Here is a 19,741-nt window from a genome sequence, read left to right on the forward strand (position 1 = left end):
CTGAGTTAGTCTTTCACACGTGAAAGTGAACATAGGAGCTACCCCCAAAGCAGTTCCTATTACTCAGTGTCAGGAAATAACACTGAACTGGCAAAACACTTCAGAAGGAGCAGTGCTATAGGAATGTGAGATATTATTATGTTAAATGGGAAATAAAACAATGGAGAATAAATAGCATTCACCTGCAGGGAATCAATACCACTGACTTTATTATAGTCAACTCAATAACTTGCTATTTGAGTTGGCAAGGTGATGGGGGAGTGGAAAATTACGAGGTGCTTAGAAAAAGCCTTGCACCAAGCACTCACTAATGATTTCCGGGCTGAGAGTAGATGTCATTAATGACCCTTTTTATTCATGCAGAAGTTCCCAAAGAGGAGTGTAATGTTCCATTAGTAATAATTGAAAAAGTCTCTCTTCGGGATTATGTCAAAACTTAAAGATGATGCCTCTGCCAAAACATTTTTGGTGACAACGTGTCAAGTATTTGACAGTTGAAGAGGCTTCTTGAGGAGATTCTCAGAGAATCTGGAGGCAAGAGGCTAACATGAGACTCTGGGTATCAGCGGGTAATTCCCACCTCTCATCCTGGTCTTGAAGAATCACAAGTCACCCCATTTTAATAGCCTAGTCTTTGCGTAGACTCCAGAGACTTTTGACCAATACTGGCAGAAACCTAAAACTAAGACACGTTGGATAGGTAGAATTTTCTAGTACATATTTTAGCTTTTACTTTTCTATAGGATGGACATCTGTAGGAGCTCATGAGAGAGAGAGAAATAACATGATATTATGGCCTATGACATCAGAGGTCCAGTTTCAAAACCGCAGAATGCTTGCTTTACCATGTCTCCCTGTGCTGACCTTTATGATCCCATCACCTTTGCTTCATTGCTTCCGGGCCCTGATCTCATTTTTCTTTTAAACTTTCTTCCTAATGTGCTTGAGTGCTCAATACACAATACCTCTAGGCAAAAGCTAATGTTGGCCTAGAAGTCATGCTGATTTAAAGAAAAAAATACGAAAACTTTTCATTTTGTTCTGGCCCCGCAGGCTCCACTATTCTATTGTGCCTCAGATGTTCTCTGTAGATACTTCCTTCATAACACATATTTGACTTTATTGCTTAGATTTTGCATGTGCCTAAATTGTTCTACTAGATCACAAACTCCTCAAGTCTTGGGACTCCGTCTTACTGAATGAAAACCTTGGCTCTAATGATCTATGTAAATGTGTGGGTTGCATAACCTCTTTAAGCCTTGGTTTTCTCATTTAAAATTGGAATAATAATAGTTAATGATTTTGTGTTGTAAGTATCAAAGGAAATAAATCTTAAAATGCTTCTTATAAGAAGGAGAAATAAGCACTTGGGTCTAAGATGGGTCTAAAAACTAACAAGGTATGAGAACATTTCCAATAATCTTGGGTTCTCCAGACTAGAGAATTATCGTTTATTCTTTTTTTTTTTTTTTTACTTTATTGAGATTTTTATATTCCTATATGTGTACAGGAATGAATAGCAAGATGATTAAACAGATCATTTGAACCACAAAAGAACTGTTCCTAATTGCTTAATATTTTTTTTATGTATTCATTTTATTTTATTTATTTATTTATTTATTTTTTATTTTTTTAAATTTATTTATTTATTTTTAATTTTTACTTTACAATTCTGTATTGGTTTGGCATAGATTGACATGAATCCACCACAGGTGTACATGCGCGTTTATTCTCAGATAAGCTCTAACCTCAGTCGATTCTTGTGCCATCCAGGTCAAAGGTAGGATTTTGGCTGGATGACTGAAAAAGTCATGTAGGATTAATAACATTCAGAGACTCAGGATGACGAACCAGTTTGGGGTAATAAAATGGAATTAGTATTTTACTAACTGGGTCTTAAGCTCAATACATTTTGGGTACAAGTGAAGATAGAGGTTGTATATATTCATAGTGATTATTGAGCACTCTAGGTACTATGGTGCATACGGTGGATCAAAGGAAGATTTGTTATTGTTATTTATCTCTTATTGTGTGCTCGGTTGTTCAGTCATGTCCAGTTCTTTGTGACTCCACACACTGCAGCCCACTAGGCTCCTCTATGAAATTTTCCAGGCAAGGGTACTGGAGCTGGTGTCCATTTTCCTGCTCCAGGGGATCTCTCTGACCCAGGGATCAGACCCATTCTCCTGTGTTTCCTGCACTGGCAGGCAGAGTCTTTACCACTGAGCCACCTGCGAAACCCTTAGTCACTAATATCTGGGTCCTAAATGAGGGAGCATTTTAGAGTAATTTGCTTATAAACACACAAGCTCATCCTAAATAATATATACATTATTCCGATGTAATAGTTTTACAGATTCTGAGTGTTTCTTTAGATGGTGTTACTTCTGCCTCTTCAGCCTCATATGGATTTAGAATTACTTTACTGAAGGGAGTGGTAAGTTTGAATTGAGCCACCAGTTTCCCTTGTGATGACTGGCATAGATTTATGTGATAGCTGATCAGAGATAAGACCGCATTTTGTGACCTTGCAGTAGAAATGTTTTCTCTATAAATTTAACCGAAAGACACTGAGGTTGAACCTGAAAATTTACCTCAACAGTGCCAGAGTCTGACCAATTTTGCAGTGGTATGGAGATAACTGTTAGGGATATAATTCACAAAACTATTAATAAACTAACATTCTTATTTATTTTATTATTTTTGGCATATGTGTGTGTGTATGTGTGTGTATGTAAGCACATTTATACTATAACGAGTCAGGAAGCCAAATCCAAACTACCACTTATTTTATAAAAAAAGTTTTCTTTAGAAAATGGGGACATGCATTCATTCATGTATTGTCTGTGGCAATACACTCTGAAGAGTTGAGTAATTTTAAAAGAGACCTTTGATCCTCCATGCCAAAATTTTTACTACCAGGCTCTTTATAGTTTATCAACCCCTACAAACAAACAAACAAACTCTTGCACATAGTTTTCTATAGAATACACTAAAATTTGAACGACAATCTCATTATCCCAGTATATCAGGGTCAAATTCATTAGGGCAAAAGGTTTTAACCAAACAAATATTTTTGTAGAAAAATTAAACAAACAGTATAAGAGAAAAATACTGATGCAAAAAATGGGGACTTTTGTCCTGAAGCTGAGCATTCAGAGGTTCCTTAAAGCCAATGTTTATTGAGACATTTATTTTATAGTTCTAGAATTCTATGACCAGTGTTGCTATAGTTAAAATTTGCTAAATTAAAATCACATTTGACCACTGCTATTTATATCTAACAAAAGATTTGTATCCATGATATATAAAGAACCCCCACAATTCAATTAAAAAAGAAAAAAAATAATAAAGATGGGCAAATAGTTTGAATAGATACTCCACAGATGAAGAAAAATGAATGGCCATTAAGCACACCAAAATATGTGCAACATAATTACTTACCAGGAAAATAAAAATGAAAATCACATTGTTATACCAGCATGTATCCTTTAGAATGATGAAAATTAAAAGAACAGAGAGTATGGAGAGTTGGCAAGGATTTGAACCAAATGGGACTCTCATTCACTGTTGGTAGGGATGGAAAGTGATATAGTCATTTTGAACCAGTCCAAATGTTTCTGGTTCCAAATCAGGAAAGGAGCACATCAAGGCTGTATATTGTCACCCTAGTTATTTAACTTATGCAGAGTACATCATGTGAAATGCCGGGCTGGATGAAGCACAAGTTAGAATCAAGATTGAAGGGAGAAATATGAATAACCTCAGATGTGAAGATGCAGGTATGTATAACCACTCTTATGGCTGAAAGCAAAGAAGAACTAAAAAGCTTCTTGATGAAAGTGAAAGAGGAGAGTAAAAAAGTTGGCTTAAAACTCAGCATTCAGAAAACTAAGATCATGGCATTTGGTCCCATCACTTCATGGCAAATAGATGGAGAAAGAGTGGAAACAGTGAGAGATTTAATTTTTCTGGAGGCTCCAAAATCACTGCAGATGGTGACTGCAGGAATGAAATTAAAAGACACTTGCTCCTTGGAAGAAAAGCTATGACCAACCTAGACAGCATATTAAAAAGCAGAGACATTACTTTGCCAACAAAGTTCCCTCTAGTCAAGGCTATGGTTTTTCCAGTAGTTTTGTATGGATGTGAGAGTTGGGCTATAAAGAAAGCTGAGTGCCAAGGAATTGATACTTTTGAACTGTGGTGTTGGAGAAGACTCTTGAGAGTCCCTCGTACAGCAAGGAGATCCAACTAGTCCATCCTAAAGGAAATCAGTCCTGAATATCCATTGGAAAGACTGATGCTGAAACTCTAATACTTTGACCACTGATGTGAAGAACTGACTCATTGGAAAAGATCCTGATGCTGGGAAAGATTGAAGGTAGGAGGAGAAGGGGTTGACAGAGGATGAGATGGTTGGATGGCATCACTGGGTCAGTGGACATGAGTTTGAGTAAACTCAGGGAGTTGATGATGGACAGGGAAGCCTGGCGTGCTGCAGTCCATGGGTTCGCAAAGAATCGGACATGACTGAGAGACTGAACTGAATTGACTGAGATGTTTCTTATAATATTAAACATACATTTACCATATGGTGCAGGTATTATTAATAGAGTGGAAACAGTTCAGTTCAGTTCAGTTAGCAAAAACAAGACTGGGAGCTGACTGTGGCACAGATCATGAACTCCTTATTGCCAAATTCATACTGAAATTGAAGGGAAATAGGAAAAACCACTAGATCACTCAGGTATGACCTAAATCAAATCCCTTACAATTATACAGTGGAAGTGAGAAATAGATTTAAAGGACTACTTCTGATAGACAGAGTGCCTCATGGACAGAGGTTCATGACATTGTACAGGAGACAAGGATCAGGACCATACCCAAGAAAAAGAAATGCAAAAAAGCAAAACGGCTGTCTGAGGAGGCCTTACAAATAGCTGTGAAAAGAAGAGATGCAAAAAGCAAAGGAGATCTTCTTCATTTTTGGCTGCACAGAATATAATCAATCTGATTTCAGTGTTGGCCATCTGATGGTGTCCCTGTGTAGAGTAGTTAGCAAACAAAGATTGAGCCTGACACCGTGTAACAGCATGATGAATCTAAAATTCATTTTGCTGAGGAGAAGATGGTAGGCACAAATGAGTATAATGTATCATTCCATTCATTGGGAAATCTAGAAAAGACAATCTAATCTATAGTGAAAGAAAATATATCAGAGCTTACCTTGGATCAGAGATAGGGGTATTGCTTGAGAAAGGGTATAAGGGAAATTCTGGGGCAGGAGTCATAATAATGTGTATGTTGATTGTGCAAATGTTTGCCAAAGTGTGCACATTTGTCAGGATTCATCAAAATGTACACTTAGAATGGATGTCCATTTGTATGTAAATTATACCTACATAAAGTTAATTTACAGAGAAGGCAATGGCACCCCACTCCAGTACTCTTGCCTAGAAAATTCCATGGGCAGCGGAGCCTGGTAGGCTGCAGTCCATGGGGTCGCTAAGGGTTGGACATGGCTGAGCGACTTCACTTTCACTTTTCACTTTCATGCATTGGAGAAGGAAATGGCAACCCACCCCAGTGTTCTTGCCTGGAGAATCCCAGGGACGGGGGAGCCTGGTGGGCTTCCATCTATGGGATCGCACAGAGTCGGACACGACTGAAGTGACTTAGCAGCAGCAGCAGCAAAGTTAATTTAAATACTCAAATGCCACCTCTTCTTAATATCTTCTACTTCTGTTAGGTCCATACCATTCCTGTCCTTTATTGAGCCCATCTTTGCATGAAATGTTCCCTTGGTAGCTCTTGGTAGTGGGGGGGGGGAGAGAGAGAGAGAGGAAAGAGGGAGAAAGATAAGGAGAAAAAGAGAAGAAGAGGGGATGGGAAGGGGATGGGAGAAGAGAAGGATGATAAGTAAGAAAGAGCCAGAAACAGAAGACAGATGACATATAGAAAAGAGATAAAGAGTGAGAAAGAAATGGGTGGGGAGGGAGAGAAAACTTTTCAGTCATTATATTTCCCAGCAAAGAGATAATGTGAAGAAATCAAAATTAACAGTTGACTTTGATACAGGATTCTGCAGTTGTCATATTCTAAAGTATACAGCAAATAAGTACCTTACGTATCTCATTTAGCCTATCTTGTTTTTCTGTTTAATTTTTCACTGTGTCTCTAGTGGTGTATAGTCCTCAATTCAAGTCAAAAGCATAGTTTCCCAATTGCAGTGGGAAGTGGAACCAGAGTGCTTGGTTCATGAGTCATTGAGAACAAGCATAAACAGCCCAGGTCCTTAGCGACAGTGAGTGGCAAGGGAGAACTGCCTTTGAGATAGCTTACCTATCCTTTTCTGCATTCTTCTTTCTCCACATCTCAATGCCTTCATCTCCAATAAAATGTTCTGTAACCTAATTTTTTTCCTTCTTGGCATGCTGTCTTCATTCCCACTCTCCATCCTTTCTCTACAGGGAGAAGTTAAACTATTATTTACTCTTTGCAGAAATGACATTCATATGACTTTCTGAATCTATAACCAGTCCCCTTGCCTGCATTTCAGGCTGGCAAGAGATAGTGAGACTTCCTTCAGTCCTAGAATCAGACTATTGAGGCATGTATTTGACTCTGCCAATATGTAAGTCTGTTATAAAGAACCCAATATATACATACAGTCAGAATTAATAGGTAATGAGAAATGAACAAAAAATAGCAGATCACTCACGCTTTTTATTTCTTGTTGCTGTTCAGTCACTAAGTTGTGTTCAACCCTTTGCAACCCCATGGACTGCAGCACACCAGGCTCCTCTGTCCTCCACTATCTTACAGAGTTTGCTCAAATTCATGTCCATTGAGTTGGTGATGCTTTCTAACTATCTCATCTTCTGCTGGCCCCTTCTCCTTTTGCCTTCAATCTTTCCCAGCATCAGGGTCTTTTCCAGTGAGTCAGCTCTTTGCATCAGGTGGATCAGCTCTTTGCATATTGGAGTTTCAGCTTTAGCATCAGTTTTCCCAATGAATATTCAGGGTTGATTTCATTTAGGATTGACTGGTTTGCTCTCCTTGCAGTCCAAGGGACTCTCAAGAGTCTACTTCAGTGCCACAAATTGAAAGCATCAATTTTTTGGTGCTCAGCTTTCTCTATAGTCCAACTCTCACATCCATACATGACTACTGGAAAACCATAACTTTGTCAATATGGACCTTTGTTGACAAAGTGATGTCTCTGCCTTTAAAAAAAATATTTGTTTTAATTGGTGGTTAATTACTTTACAATATTGTATTGGTCTTGCCATACATCAACATGTATCTGCCACAGGTACACACATGTTCCTCATCCTGAACCCCTCTCCCACCTCTCTCTCCGTACCATTAATACACTGTCTAGGATTGTCATAGCTTTCTTTCCAAGGAGCAAGTGTCTTTTAATTTCATGGCTGTAGTCACCATCTGCAGTGATTTTGGAGCCCAAGAAAATAAAATCTGTCACTGCTTCTACAATTTCCCCTTCTATTGGCCATGAAGTGATGAGGCTGGATGTCATAATCTTAGTTTCTTGAATATTGAGTTTTAAGCCTGCCTTTTCACTCTCCTCTTTTACCCTCATCAAGAAGCTCTAGTTCCTCTTCACTTACTACCATTCGAGTGGTATTAATATTATCTATATATTTGAGTTTGTTGATATTTCTCCCAGAAATCTTGATTCCAGTTTGTTATTCATCCAGCCCTGCATTTCACATGATGTACTTTGCATAGAAGTTAAATAAGCAGGGTGACAATATGTAGCCTTAACGTAGTCTTTTTCCTGATTTTGAACCAGTCAGTTGTTCCATGTCTGGTTTTAACCTGTTGCTTCTTGACTCACATACAGGTTTCTCAGGAGACAGGTAAGGTGGTCTGGTAATCCTAAATCTTTAAGAATTTTCCATTCCAGGCAAGATCTCTTTAAGGGTTATAATGACTCTCAGTATGTACTCAATATTTCTTTCTTTGTGCTCTTCCAACTCTTTTGGAGCAGTTTATATTACATTCAATACTCTGCATTTTTTAGTCTATCATGTGTGCAAATCTTACCTGCTTATATCCAGCGTAGGCTCTTGTTTGTTGAGAAAGGAATAAATCAGGCTCCCTTCACCTTCATGCCAAAACCTTTCTTTGTTCAAGGCATGTATCATCTGTCAGTATGACCAGCTATTTCACTAAAGTGTTGGCAGGTGATTTCTAGAATGGATGCCATTCTAAACTCTGGCAATACTGCCTTGTGATTTTGATGTATTCTAGTTGCTTAAACTTTTCTATTAATGTAATTCTCAGTCTCCATCTGTGGCCATTCTTGCTCCTTACATTGGTCTGTTACTTCTCCACCTCTTACCCACAAGTATATCTCTGCATAGTCTCTTTTCTATCCAAGTTGCTCATCTCACTTGCACTACATTCATTTTTATATTTCAAGGCCTTCTATCCCTGAACTGCTCCATTTTCTTCAAAACTATGAATCACTTTAAGTCTTTACTTCTTATTTTCCCCAGATCAGCAGAAACACCATTTCATCCTCTCTGTTTAGTCAACTCACAGAAATAGACTCACAGGTTTAGAGAACAAACCTATGGTTTCCAGGGTTAAGGGTAGAGGTGAGGATTGGGAGTTTAGGATTGACATGTGCACACTGCTATATTTAAAACAGACAACCAACAAGGACTCTTGTCACCTTGTTTCTTTATCTCTCCAACACATCCACCTGGTGCGGACTCTGGAACAATCCACCCAATCCAGTTATTTACTTTGTCTGCTTCTTTACTTCAGGTACTTCTTCTATTCAAGAAAGTCACAATTTGCTGTCAAATTATGACTTCTGTACATTAATGGTTTATTTCTTTAATAAATATTCACTGAACATTTACTAGGTATCAGATACTATAGTAGATTATCTAAGCACTCAAAGATAAGCAAAGTGGGTTTCTAGGGTCTGTGACAGCATGAACTACAGAAAGACGGAGAGAGGGAATCGAGAAAGAGGGAGAGAGAGAGAGGAAGAGAGAGAAAGAGGGTTAATTTACTCAGAGGTGCATTCCTTTCCTTATTACGTCAGCTGAGCAGGCTAGAAAGAAAGAGCGTACCCTTGAAGTCAGAGAGCCCAAGATTTGAATCAAGGGGAAGGTTAAAGTTGAGGGCAGATAGAAGACTGTGGCAGTAAACTAGCAGGAATGAGAAGCTGAATGAACTAGGACAGTGATAAGGACACTTGAGAAGAAAGAAGTTGTATCTGCTATCACTTGACACTTGAAAAGTGAATGGCATAGTAAAAGTATAAACATTTTTTGACTATCAGAATTGCTGTGTTTATAAGATGGCAGATTTTCAGATGAGAACAGAACCTGTTCTTTAAAAATTTCTAGGACATCTGCTTGGAAAATCAAAGGCAGCTGAAAATGTACTGAGTCTCTGATTTTTCAGGGAGTGAAACAATCTACCATTATATGGTAGATAATTAGTCCAGAGCTATAATTTAATTTATTACCATCTCAGCACAAACCACATATAACCTTCTTGAAGTGTGTTTGCAGAAACCTAGGAAACCTAGTAAAGGCTCCTTTCAGCCATCCTGGCAGTGCCTGCTGGCATTTGGGGAGCACATCTCTTTCAAAAGGTCACCAAGTTAGGGACCGTGTCCAACTCTGTGTTCAGGGCAACTCTGTTGAAGGGTCTCTGTGGGTGCTGGTTTCCCAATGCTGGCTGGAAAGCATATTAATGCCCTGCTGGGCAAAGAGGAGAGCTGGATACTTCCACACTGTCCCTTCTCCTCCACTTCACTCTACCAATTCTTCTTTTCATCCAGGAAAATGCCTGGTAGAGGGGAGAATATATGCTAGTTAGAGGCAGCCAGGGCTTTCATACTGTCTGCCAGGAGGTGTAATTTGGGACCAGGCATGGGGATTTCTTTTTCAGTGGAAATGCCAGAGATTATAGTAACTTGGCAAGATTTCTTACATTAAATGTCGGGGTCATATAGTCTCTGCAAGCCATACCCTTTCTTAAATCTAAACTGTCTCTTTTCCTTCCTTCCTTCCTCTTTCCTTCTTTCCTTTTTTCATTTCTTTATGAATTTGTCCATCTATCTGTGGGTGACAAAATAAGATTATTATAGGGCTTGTATATTTACTTTGGGTCACAATATTTTGGCAGAAAAAATTTGAAGTAGGGTAGAATCAATCACTAAAAAAAAAAAAATAAATAAAGGACTAAAAACCATTATTAACCCTCAAGGGCAGAAGAAGAAAAGGTGATAACCATAGGTGGAAGAATCTGATGCATTTTGGAAAAAAAAGCAGAGACAAGTTACTTGTCTTAGTGGAATGGATGAAGTTATAACTAATTACCTGCAGTTTTGGACATTGTTATGAAATGTTCCAATTCATCCTGCAAAGCCCTGAGAAGTTCAGTATTTGAGGCATATGTAGAAGACAAAGTGAGCCACTGCACTAAGTGGCGTTACACAAAAGTCTTCACACAGTCTTTGGAGTCCATGTGAACTTTCCTGCCCATGAAGCAGGGGTTAGGTGTGTGGTCTCCAGTTTCTCCTGGTGGTAGGACAGAGGTTTACATTGTGGAGAAAATATATACATCAGTCTCTGGGATAGCAGTGGTTATACAGGGGTACAGGATTGAGATATGGGTTAAAAACAAATGGATTAAATGAGAATCGACATGGCATACTATGATATACTTCAACTTTCTTCTCATGTGCAGCAGCCAGAGACGGCTGCTGTGTTCCTTCCTTCTATCCACCCCCCCATCATCATAAAATGAAAGATTTGTTTCTGGAGATAGGATATTCGATGGCTTCCACTAATTCCTATTATTTTTCAAGAAACTTCTGAGAGAAAGCCCTACTTTTTGCCTACAGGGCTTTATGAGAGAAAGCCCTACATTCACTCTTAAAAATAAAAGCCAAAGTTGTCAGATAGTTGAGGAAGGCCTCCAGAATGAAAAAGAATGACTAAAGCACAAAAGACAAAAATGGACCTAGAAGAAACTGACATTGCAGGTAGGAAAAATAAAATAAACATTCAAAATTATAATCTCCAAAGAAATAAGAGAAAAATATTGCTTCCAAGAAACAAAGATAAGAATACTATTATAATAGAATATTCAGGGAAAAAGTTTGGAAAAAAGCAATCAGTTCAGTTCAGTCGCTCAGTCGTGTCTGACTCTTTGTGACCCCATGAATCGCAGCACGCCAGACCTCCCTGTCCATCACCAACTCCCGGAGTTCACTCAGACTCACGTCCATTGAGTCCATGATGCCATCCAGCCATCTCATCCTCTGTCGTCCCCTTCTCCTCCTGCCCCCAACCCCTCCCAGCATCAGAGTCTTTTGCAATGAGTCAAGTCTTCGCAGGAGGTGGCCAGAGTACTGGAGTTTCAGCTTTATCATCATTCCCTCCAAAGAAATCCCAGGGCTGATCTTCAGAATGGACTGGTTGGATCTCCTTGCAGTCCAAGGGACTCTCAAGAGTCTTCTCCAACACCACAGTTCAAAAGCATCAATTCTTTGCCGCTCAGCTTTCTTTATGGACCAACTCTCACATCCATACACGACCACTGGAAAAACCATAGCCTTGACTAGATGGACTTTTGTTGAAAACTAATGTCTCTGCTTTTCAATATGCTATCTAGGTTGGTCATAACTTCTCTTCCAAGGAGTAAGCGTCTTTTAATTTCATGGCTGCAGTCACCATCTGCAGTGATTTTGGAGCCCCTCAAATAAAGTCTGACACTGTTTCCACTGTTTCCCCATCTATTTGCCATGAAGTGATGGGACCAGATGCCATGATCTTCGTTTTCTGAATGTTGAGCTTTAAGCCAACTTTTTCACTCTCCTCTTTCACTGTCATCAAGAGCCTTTTGAGTTCCTCTTCACTTTCTGCCATAAGGGTGGTGTCATCTGCATATCTGAGGTTATTGATATTTCTCCCAGCAATCTTGATTCCAGCTTGTGGTTCTTCCAGCCCAAAGTTTCTCATGATGTACTCTGCATATGAGTTAAATAAGTAGGGTGACAATATACAGCCTTGATGTACTTTTTCTATTTGGAACCAGTCTATTGAAATATAAATCTCCATATTATAGTTGGAGAAAAATATTTAGGAGCTCTCCTGGAAAGTAGTTGAAGTGATGAAACATTAGAGAGAAGTAGGTAAGAAAATTAGAAATTTAATCCACAATTTACCACTAGTTATTTCTAGAAAGAAAGTAGAGAAAATGAAAGCTAGGTATTGGCAAAGGAATAGCATAAGAAAATTTTCAAAAGTTAAAGGATATATGGTTGTAGATTGAAAAGATTCACAAAGTGTTCAGCACAATGTAAAAATAATAAACTCAGAAAGGTATCTTGGCATGAAATTTCAAAAACACATAAGAGAAGATCCTAAGCTAAAAGAGAGAGATGAAAAAGGGATAAAGAAGGAAAGGACATGAAGAGAGAGGAGGGGAGAAAAAACAGATTTCATACACCACTCCCCTCCTCACCAAAAAAGAAATTTGAATGACATGGAATGTCTCAAGAACAGGATTGGGTGTAAGAGGATGCTGGGTGCTAAAAATTCCAAGGAAATTATTTCCAGGTGCGTGGGGATGACCCAGAGAGATGTTGTGGGGAGGGGGGGTGGGAGGGGGGTTCAGGTTTGGGAATGCATGTACACCCGTGGTGGATTCATGTCAATGTATGGCAAAACCAATACAGAATTGTAAAGTAAAATAAAAAATAAATAAATTTAAAAAAAAGAAGTTCAAGAGACATAATAAAAATTAATTTTAAAATTAAAAAAAAAGAATTCTATAGCCATTTAAACTGTTAATGATTGAAAAGTGAAAGTTCATCACTTAGTCCTATCCAGCTGTTTGTGATCTCATCAACTGTAACCCTCTAGGCTTCTCTGTCCATGGAATTTTTCAGGCATTTTCAGGCAAGAGTACTGGAATGGGTTACCATTTCCTTCTCCAGGGGATCTTCCCAACCCAGGGATTGAACCTGGGTCTCCTGCATTGCAGGCAGATTCTTTACCATTTGAACCACCAGGGAAGCTCTATGATTGGTAATGTATGAAAAAATTTCATATTCAAAAATTTAAGAATTAAAAAGAAACAGAGGAGCTGGAATGATATACAGAAAAGGATATAAGTTGGTTTATTCCTCGCACTATGTACCAGGATGAGTTCCAAACGAATACTAATGGTGAAAAGTAAAACCATAGATAGACTAGATGAAAACACAGGGGAAGTCCTTCATAACCTAAAAACAAACAAGATATGCCTCACTCTCTGGAAGCAATGAGGAAAAAGGTTAGTAAATTTGACTTTAAACAAAAACAAAAATTCCATCATGTAATGACAATAAAGACCATAAACTAAATAAAAACATAACCAATAATATGGAAAAATATTTGCAAATTACAACACAAAGGGTTAATGCCCCTAATATATAAAAAGCTTAAAACAGAGAAACAAACAAAAAAAAAAAACCTGCAAATACCCTATAGAAAAAATGGATGAAAGTTATGAATGCAGAGTTCACAGGGGAAAAAAAGGCATAGGACCTGAAAACAATAAAATATGTTCAGTCTCACTTATTATAATGAGAAATGCAAGACAAAATGAGAATTAAATATCACTTTTCGCCTTTCAGATGGATAAACTTCTAAGGTTTGATAACATACTATAATGGATAGGCTGCAGGAATACTTACTGCTAATGAGTCACTTCATGTTTTTAGACCATATCTTGTTTGGGAGACATTTAATTTTTACAGTTATAAAATGAGATAATAAAAAGACTATAAAAACTATAAGGCATTATAAAAATATACATTCCTGTATTACATAAAATAACATATACTCTATTTTATATTTTTTCTCTAAACCTTTGAGATATAGGTCTTTGTTCTAATAGTTTGAGCTTTCTTACATGATAGAAAAAACAAGGGTTTTAGATTCAGAGACATCTCAGTTCTAATTCACCACTTTAGTGATTATGGGAAACAAGGTATTTGAAAACTTTTTGAGTCCCAATTAATTCACTTGCATGCTTGACATAATTAAATTTATACCTGAATGTTATTTTACTTCTTCTAGGAAATCATATACATCAGCCCTCAGTACAAAGTAAGTGTTCAATGAATGTTTGGCATCTTTTTGAATCATGAACAATCAAAGCCCTAGGCAATAAAGTATAAAAGAAATAATAAAGCTTTAGCTTTTATTATAATTTTTAAATTCATAATTAACATCTGTATGTGTGAATGATCTTTTAATGATCATTTAATAATCTCTTAGAAAAGAAGGAATGGTTACTTTTGAGCCTACAATCTCTCATATTATGGCATGCTCTCTGAAATATATTTTCCTAAACAATAAAGTATTTTTCAAAGAAGACAAATTATACTCAGATCATTTCCATCAATGCTACCTTGTGTTGGTTAGAGAAATCATCTGATGAAATTATTAAAATAAAAGGAGACAAAGATTTTCATAATTTAGCCATTATCTGGGTGGGTATAATCTCACAGTTCCAAGTGTTTGGTGTCATTGTAAACAACTTTAATAAAGCAGAACAGATAGGTAATTAAATTGAAGAGAAAACATGTAATAAATTATAGTGCTGTTATTATAATATGCGAATGAAATGAATTATCCAAGTGCTATGTGAATGGGTGCTTGTGATTTGGAATCCAATATCCGGTGAGGCATCACAAATGGATTCAAAGTACTGCAACTCAAATGATTTCAATGACAGTGAAGAGGATGTGCTTTGCAAAACTGTGCTAGATGACTCAAAATGTGACTTTAATAATGAAAGAGTTATTCATACTAAAAGTGCATATGAAGAGTTTGAGCATAATTGTTTCATGAAATGTGAGTTAGAAGAAACATTATTTCTAAAATAACATTTAACTTTACTTAATCTGAGACTTTAAATATGTATGTATAACTAAATTAAGAAATGTTGTTAAATATTATATGGGATACTAATGGCAGAGAATTGCTTTTTTATAATCATAGTGTAATTTAAATCTTTTCAGGCTGTCCTTCTATGATTACCACTTTCCATGCTTTAAGCCATTAAAATGTTCTCATTCTAGATTTGTTCTAATTTCTCAGTCTGTTTCTAGAGGTATAAGAATTAGAAGAGCATTGCATTTCAGAGGGCAATATATTCGTTCTGTTTTCTGGGCAAATGCTGAATGTGGTCTGCTCTGTATTTTACCATACCTCTGTGAATAATACTCATCATTTTGTTGACATTTGTGACCACAGCACATTGGACTGATGTCCTTAACAGTTTATAATAAGTTTTTTAAATAATACAATGTATTTATTTTTTATAATAAGTTTGTGAGTCCATGAAATCCTGAGGCAGCCTTTACAGGTTAGTGACATTAGGCAAATTACACCACCTGTCTCCAATTTCCTCATCTATAAAATAGGGACATCAAGATACTCTGCCTTATGGAGTGATTATGACGGTAAAATGAGTTAACATTTGCAAAAACTCTTAGAATAATCCTAACATTTAGTAAGTGTTACAGAAGTTTTATATAAATGACTAAATAAACATATACTAATTTGGAAGAGAAGACATATAGACAAACCCAAGAGTCACATGCAGTGAAGGAGATTTCAAATTCTTTTGTTCTTTTCCCTTCCCCATCCAGCTCCTTCCCCATCCAGCCCATCACACATGAGTTTTCCTCAACATAAGGAGCGGTCTTCAGTTCAGTTCAGTCACTCTGTTGTGTCCAACTCTTTGTGAACGCATGGACTGAAGCATGCCAGGCCTCCCTGTCCATCACTAACTCCCGGAGTTTATTCAGACATATGTCCATTGAGTCGGTGATGCCATCCAACCAGCTCATCCTCTGTCATCCCCTTCTCCTCCTGCCTTCAACCTTTCCCAGCATCAGGGTCTTTTCTAATGAGTTAGCTCTTCGCATCAGGTGGCCAAAGTATTGAGTTTGAGCTTCAGCATCAGTCCTTCCAATAAATATTCAGGACTGATTTCCTTTAGGATGGACTGGTTGGATCTCCTTGCAGTCCAAGGGATGCTCAAGAGTCTTCTCCAACACCACAGTTCAAAAGCATCAATTCTTCTGCACTCAGATTTCTTTATAGTCCAGCTCTCACATCCATACATGACTAATGGAAAAACCATAGCTTTGACTAGATGGACTTTTGTTGGCAAAGCAATGTCTCTGCATTTTAATATGCTGTCTAGGTTGATCATAACTTTTCTTCGAAGTAGCGAGTGTTTTTTAATTTCATGGCTGCAGTCACCATCTACAGTGATTTTGGAGCCCAAGAAAATAAATTCTGTCACTCTTTCCACTGTTTCCACATCTATTTGCCATGAAGTGATGGGACCAGATGCCATGATCTTAGTTTTCTGACTGTTGAGCTTTAAGCCAACTTTTTCACTCTCCTCTTGCACTGTCATCAAGAGGCTCTTTAGTTCTTCACTTTCTGCCAGAAGGGTGCTGTCATCTGCATATCTGAGGTTATTGATATTTTTTCCAGCAGTCTTGATCCCAGCTTGTGCTTCCTCCAGCCTAGCGATTCTCTTGATGCACTCTGCATAAAAGTTAAATAAGCGGGGTGACAATATATAGCCTTGACATACTCCTTTCCCTATTTGGAACCAGTCTGTTTTTCTATGTCTGTTTCTAACTGTTGCTTCCTGATCTGCACACAGATTTCTTAAGAGGCAGGTCAGGAGGTCTGGTATTCCCATCTTTTTCAGAATTTTCCACAGTTTATTGTGATCCACACAGTCAAAGGCTTTGGCATATTCAATAAGGCAGAAGTAGATATTTTTCTGGAACTCTCTTGCTTTTTCGATGATCCAGCAGATGTTGGCAATTTGATCTCTGGTTCCTCTGCCTTTTCTAAAACCGGCTTGAACATCTGGAAGTTCACAGTTCACATATTGCTGAAGCCTAGCATGGAGAATTTTGAGCATTACTTTACTAGTATGTGAGATGATTACAATTGTGCAATAGTTTGAGCATTCGTTGGCATTGCCTTTCTTAGGGATTGGAATGAAAACTGCCCTTTTCCAGTCCTGTGGCCACTGCTGAGTTTTCCAAATTTGCTAGCATATTGAATGCAGCACTTTCACAGCATCATCTTTTAGGATTTGAAATAGTTCAACTGGAATTAATTCCATCACCTCCTTTAGCTTTGTTCGTAGTGATACTTCCTAAGGCCCACTTGACTTCGCATTCCAGAATGTCTGGCTTTAGGTGAGTGATCACACCATTGTGATTATCTGGGTCATGAAGATCTTTTTTTTTTTTTGTATATTTTTTCTGTGTATTCTTGCCACCTCTTAATATCTTCTGCTTCTGTTAGGTCCATACAATTTCTGTCTATGGAGCCTGAACTATTCCCTTGGTATCTCTAATTTTCTTGAAGAGATCTCTAGGCTTTCCCATTGTATTGTTTCCCTCTATTTCATTGCATTGATTACCAAGGAAGGCTTTCTAATCTCTCCATGCTATTCTTTGGAACTCTGCATTCAAATGGGTATGTCTTTCCTTTCCTCCTTTGCCTTTCACTTCTCTTCTTTTCACAGCTATTTGTAAGGCCTTCTCAGACAACCAGTTTGCCTTTTTGCATTTCTTTTCCATGGGAATGGTCTTGATCCCTGCTTCCTGTACAATTTCAAAAACCTCCATCCATAGTTCTTCATGCAATCTGTCTATCAGATCTAATCCTTTGAATCTATTTGTCACTTCCACTGGATAATCATAAGGGATTTGATTTAGGTCACACTTGAATGGTCTAGTGTTTTTCCCTACTTTCTTCAATTTGCATAGTGATTTCTCAAGCTATGCTATGAATTGTATCAATATTATTAGCAAGCTTACAATTTGTTATCTCAGTGGTGCTCTAAACACATTATGTTTGCTCCACTCGAATGCAAGGGATGAACCACAGGTAGGATCAAGCAGGTGTGTGTATGTGTGTGTGTGTGAGTGTAGTGGGAATGATAGAAAATGAGTGAGCAAAGGAAACAGGAACATGAGATTTCCAGGCACCCACAAAGTAGACTGGGGGGTAACCTAAGGGAAAGAGAAAGAAGGGCACATGAGCATTATTTTCTGGGCTCTAAGAGAATCTTGAGGTCACCTTATAGCACGTACTGAAGGACTATAATGGGGATGAAATCCCATGGAATTATTATATAAGCTGTAGCTCCAGGTAAAATGAAAGAGCCATAGGGGCTTCTTGCTAGTTATAGTCTTAGTTCAGATGCAGATAGATTTACAATTATAATATCATGCAGGGTGGGTTACAATAGAAAAAATTGTGAGTTGCTGTGAGGGTACAACAGGGAAGTAACTTAACTTGGTCTCAATGAATTGACAAATCCTTCCAAGAAAAGTGACAACTCAACTCCAAAATCAGGACAAGCTTCCATAAGATATTCAGTATTTATCAAACCCTTGTTCTTTGTCCCAAATTGCAAGCATTGCCTGAGAGGAGAAACTTAGAATCTTATAATGGAAATGTAATTTCTATGAAGACTTCTTCTCCTATAACAAAGATCATCTGTAATAATGTGTTAGAGGCTGACATAAGTGGAAAGTCAGTTTTGTGTGTGTTCAAGAGGCATAACAGGACCAAACTGAACTAACAGGAAAAAATATCTGCTTAATGCAGAGAAATCTTTTTCATAGTCAGAAGCTCTTCAAACACAAAATGAACTGCCATGGTAGGAGCAAGCCCCTCGATATTATTTAATTGGAGGTACGCAGCTTGTAAGCAATTTTATTTTTTAGGATAATGCTAACTATGGAAAACAGTAAATATCTAATGCTACTGTTTTAACACAAATTCAGATTATTTCTTGTTCATGTAAAAGTGTTCCAGTTGGCAGACAACTTTCTTCCTTTGGGTGATTCAAGGCACTTTCTATTTTTGGCTACCATTTCCTTGAGCTTCAGTGTCCTCTGAATTAGGGTGGAAAAGGATAGAGAAAAAATAAAGAGAACTTCTGCTAAATCATGCTGATAATTGGTCATACCTAGATATCAAATAGAGGTGATAATTGATCATATCTGGACACCAGAAGGAGAACGCAATGGCAACCCACTCCAGTACTCTTGCCTGGAAAATTCATGGGCAGAGGAGCCTGGTAGGCTGCAGTCCATGGGGTCGCTAAGGGTCGGACATGACTCAGTGACTTCACTTTTCACTTTCATGCATTGGAGAAGGAAATGGTAACCCACTCCAGTGTTCTTGCCTGGAGAATCCCAGGGATTGGGGAGCCTGGTGGGCTACCATCTATGGGGTCTCACAGAGTCAGACACGACTGAAATGACTTAGCAGCAGCAGACACCAGAAAGACTGGGATATGTGGTCCTTGGTGGAAAGACACCTCCCAGTTATAAATCTCTACTATGGAAATGGGGGCTCTAATTGTGATGGTTGGCCATCATTGCCATAGGACTGATGCCTCATGAGAAATTTCACTAGTTGACCATTAGGATTCCTATGAACTTTGAATTCTATGGTTCTAATAGGTCCTGATTTTTTCTCTAATTACTTTTGTGTTTTTGGGCAAGTCACTTATCCTCTTTGATCTTAGTTGATTTATCTATAAAATGAGATCAGCACTTTCATTTCAGTAAACAGTGACTCAGGGTCTTTGTGGGATTCAGATGAAATAAAGTCTGTGAAAGTAT

At 37.9% G+C, this 19,741-nt stretch overlaps 1 long non-coding RNA gene across 1 annotated transcript; it reads left to right on the top strand.

The window, feature by feature from the left end:
* The first annotated feature begins 4,974 nt into the window (after positions 1–4,974).
* LOC120855510 lies at positions 4,975–19,028 on the top strand. The gene is made up of 3 exons (XR_005719261.1): positions 4,975–5,057; positions 7,820–7,825; positions 19,016–19,028. It is a non-coding gene; the product is annotated as an uncharacterized LOC120855510 (long non-coding RNA).
* The last annotated feature ends 713 nt before the right edge of the window (positions 19,029–19,741 follow it).

Source organism: Oryx dammah, unplaced genomic scaffold (genome assembly GCF_014754425.2).
Source record: "Oryx dammah isolate SB20612 unplaced genomic scaffold, SCBI_Odam_1.1 HiC_scaffold_28, whole genome shotgun sequence".
Taxonomy (NCBI): Eukaryota; Metazoa; Chordata; class Mammalia; order Artiodactyla; family Bovidae; genus Oryx; species Oryx dammah.